The sequence below is a fragment of the Propithecus coquereli genome, unplaced genomic scaffold (assembly GCF_000956105.1).
Source record: "Propithecus coquereli isolate 6110/MARCELLA unplaced genomic scaffold, Pcoq_1.0 Scaffold93, whole genome shotgun sequence".
Lineage (NCBI taxonomy): Eukaryota > Metazoa > Chordata > Mammalia > Primates > Indriidae > Propithecus > Propithecus coquereli.
In genome coordinates this window covers 2,921,982-2,926,055 of record NW_012155618.1, presented here as the reverse complement: position 1 = coordinate 2,926,055, position 4,074 = coordinate 2,921,982, and the positions used below count along the sequence as shown (strand labels likewise).

At 37.0% G+C, this 4,074-nt stretch overlaps 1 protein-coding gene across 1 annotated transcript in view; it reads right to left on the bottom strand.

The window, feature by feature from the left end:
- Positions 1-4,074, bottom strand: part of LRRTM4 (leucine rich repeat transmembrane neuronal 4) — a 979,915-nt gene that overhangs the window by 341,428 nt on the left and 634,413 nt on the right. The window lies entirely within an intron of this gene.

The following is a 4,074-nucleotide window of genomic DNA, read 5'->3' as shown; positions in this document are numbered from 1 at the left end:
ATATATATATATTGGGGCTACTTTTTTGAAGAGTTGTGGAAAGAAACCAACTCTTAATGATTACATAAAATAAAGTAAAATTTCGATAAATGACATATATCACTGATAATATCAAGCAAAAAACAAGGACGACTATAAAGCTACACTACTTCCTAAGCGAAATCTTAATACAAATGCTCTTTTGCCTGAACAGGTGAAACAACTTCACAAGCACTTATGATTGCAGCAGGACATTAGGAGCAAAATACCTCTGATAATATTCTTTGGGAGTAAATGTACAGTGATGTTAATGATTGATGAAAAGTTTCCTTCCAATCTGCTGAGATAAAGTGTGAAAATAAAATTAAGTGTTGTTATAGAAAACCAAATTATACATTTTGCATAACTGAGTTATTGGCCTAAGATTCACACCTCTCGCAACGTTTTTCTTAGAGACTGACTCCTAAAGATGCTTTGCTGGAACTTGTCAATGTTTCGATTAGTCCAGCAGACAATTAAGAGCACATATCAAGGCTGGCAAATGCACACTCTGAGAAGGAAATGTTGCTCCTCATCAAGGAAGAAGGAGATGGAGCTAAAGGACAGGTTGTAGTCCAGTTATTTTGAATATTTATGCAGAACTAGACTTTTTTAGTTGCTTTCTCAGAACATCTTATTCCAAAGTCAGCAAAATTTTAATTAACCTAATTTTCCTCATTCTGATTCCTTTCTCCCCAAGCAACCATCAATTTATGAAGCTCAATCAAATGGGCTTCAAATATTTATGATCTCTCCTTGACAGTGATTTCAAGAAGCGAATTATTACTTTCGGTTCTGATTTTTTTTTCTTGGTTCCCATGCAGTTCAAATACAGTGACAGAGATCATTGATTGTAAATATGTTGGTGTAACTGCCAATATAAATGTCTTATTTCTCACTATAAGTTTGATGATCTAGCAATCTCTTGTTTACCTCAGATTTTTGGATGTTTTATTTAGTGTGACTCAGTCCTCCAGCTCAGGCCTCATCACCCATAAACAACACTGATAAAAGATGTATCTGAGATCTTAAAATGATGTAACCAAATTGAGGTGCTATCTCATGAGATTCAGCAAAATTCAAAGCAGTGTTCCTGAGACCACACTAGCAGTTGACTCAGTCTACTAATTTATACAATCCCTGTTTTACAAAGAAGAACCCATTAAGTCATATTTAAGGATATGTAATTGGTGAAAGAGCTACAAGAAATTGACCTAACATTCTATAGAGTATCTACTACATGCAATGCACTGCCTAATAGCCTACGTGTTCTGTTTAATACTTACTATGTTCTACATAAGTTTAGAGGGTTACATCACTGGTTTAACCAGAGAGCACAGGGACCTGGCACACAGTATCAGGGCACCTACAGATGGGGTAAATGTTAATGTGTGGTCTCTGTACTATCCATAGAAGAATCATCTTGAGTGCTGACTAAACATACAGATCAATGACAACGCACACCACAAAACAGCAACAATAACAACAATAATAACAGCAACCAATTGTGAGGTCAGAAACTCCAGGCTGAGACTCTGGAATCAGCACATTTAGCAAGAAACTCCAGGCAATGTTTGTACACACTGAAGTCTGGTATCCACTGCGATAAAATCTATGTGTATCCCTTTGGAGAAAAAAAACATTCCAAAAAAAGAAAAAAAAAAGAGTCATTGCCACAATCCCTAGTTACTCTTCCATCAGTTTTTCATTCTTCTTTTTTCTTTTCTGTTTTTTTCTTAACATCAGGCATAAGTTAAAGCTTCTTTTAGTCAGTCATGACTTACAGTCCCTTTGTGGTTATGACTCATCCCAAACACTTTTAAACTGAACTGCAGCAAAATCAATAAATCAATGTAATTAAATCACTATCATAAAGAATATTACTCAACAGTATAAGAACTGTAACTACTTGCCCTAACATGTTTTTTTCCATTTCCTATCCCAGGAGTAGATACAATTCTCAAGTGAATAATTTCAGAAAATACTTTGATAGAATCTCAAGATGTACTTGAGCAACTGGTACACAGTAATGATGCCTGTGACTTAAGACTCTCTAGGGGCCAATCCTAGGGCTGTGAAAAAAATGCTTAAATCCAAGAAAGAAAACACACACACACGCACACAAAAAAAACAAAGGGCTGGTGAGGAGTCTGCAAATGATAATGTAAGGTACATAAACAGTTTCTCTCAGTTTTATAAAATCAACATATATTTAGCCTAGACAGGCTAACAGAGAGCTACCTTGTTTTGAGTGATGAGAGCAATAGAAGGGCATTTGAAGTTTCCATGTATTTCTGCCTTGCAGATTTAAAACATGAATCACTGAAGCTGTTAAAATAATAGAAACAATCTGCACATATCTGGTGCACCTAATTGTCTTCACCCAGCAAAGACTGAACTCAGTTTTGCCTTCCACAGCACGCCATTTAGAATTTCCATACCTGTAGCTGTTTCCCATACGTCTCAGGATCTCAAATAAGAAATCATTATTTTGAACAATTATATGATATAGATTTCACACTTGTATAAAGCTGCTTCAATATGCCATTTTTAGGTGTTTCTATTGTACCTTAAAACTAAGTCGTTACAGTTTAAAAGTACACAAGGGTAGTGTGACGGCCCTATGTACTACGGATAGAACTAAATGGACAATGATAATAGCTTCTTTCAGCCAGGAAACTGTAGAATAGATCGTTCCTCTCTACACATTCCTGAAGGTAAGCGAAAAATATAACCTATATGATTTTTTGGTTTCTTAGCTTCATTTAACTTGATGAATTGACAAAAGCCTCAGACAATTGCTGAGATGGAGAAAGCCTGGGAGTGTGTCCACAGGTGGAAAAGTGTGACCCTGAATTGAAACTGTGAATGAGCCTGTGGGGGCAGCTGAAGCACAGGAGAATGTTTTGCCCTCATTAGGGGGCAATTTCCTCTTCAGGGCTGAACACACCGTCTATCTCCTTCTCCGCCTTAAAGGATTTCTAGGAGAAATAAAGTGTTAGTAATTGTGTGGTCTTTTCCAGGACATGGATGCTGATATTTCAAATTTCAAGGGTTATAATAAGTGATAGCTTGGGAGAGACAGGTTTAGCCTGCAAACCTGCCAATAGAAAGATTGAGCACGGTTATGCTTTTAGTCTTGGTGGTTGTAGCTATGATGAGCAAGGAATGGAGAGATCACTAAGCAATCTCTACCTTTCAACATTAAGTGTCCTCAGGGACAACAGACTGCAAAGGTGCAGTATTGCCTGTTTGTAAAAGGGGATGCTCTAAGTGGGAAGTGGTGGGAGTTATATCTATACTGACCCATCATTTTGTAGTTTGTGAAATAGGGAGCAAAAGAGAGGTACATATCTTGAGTTGGCCTGGAAGCTTGCAGATCTGAAGAGTAGTAGAATAACTAAAATTGCTTTGACCATTCCTCCATCCTCCTCTTGTTTTTCTCCATAGCTATTATTTGGATTCTGCTCCTTGTCCCAGGAAGCTTCCTTTTTTTTTTTTTTTTTAATTTCTTGAAATCAATCCATGCTTCTTCACAGTGGCAGTTGGGGAAAGTTTCACATGGGAACACCCTAATTCTCATTTACTAGGAATTTTTTAGCCTTGGAAAGGAGTTGTGCCTTATTAATTCTTTATTCCAAGAGAAGCTACCTTATAACTCAGAGGAGAACAGTTTGAGAGATTTAAGCAACAACAACAAAAATTAAACCACAAAAACAAAATTCTCTTCCTAAGCTTATAGGATAACACAAAGAAGATATGTCCAGTATATTTGAATTAACTAATTAATGTTATCCCGTTTTGTTTTCTGAAACTTTCAACCCAGCCGCATTAAAGTACTGACTTTCAGGGCTGTGGTAGGTCTCATCTCAGAGGTTGCTTCAGAGAAACCTGTACTAGCCCTCCTTAAAATCTACATTCAGAGGAGTGAGGCCCAAAGAGAGAAGGCAGCTCTTCTCCGGCCTGCCTTAGGCTTACCTTCTGAGTTCTGATTTTTGTTTTAAAATCGCACTTCTTTTCATGAATAACTGACAGGGAGTCTAGAATGATTAATAT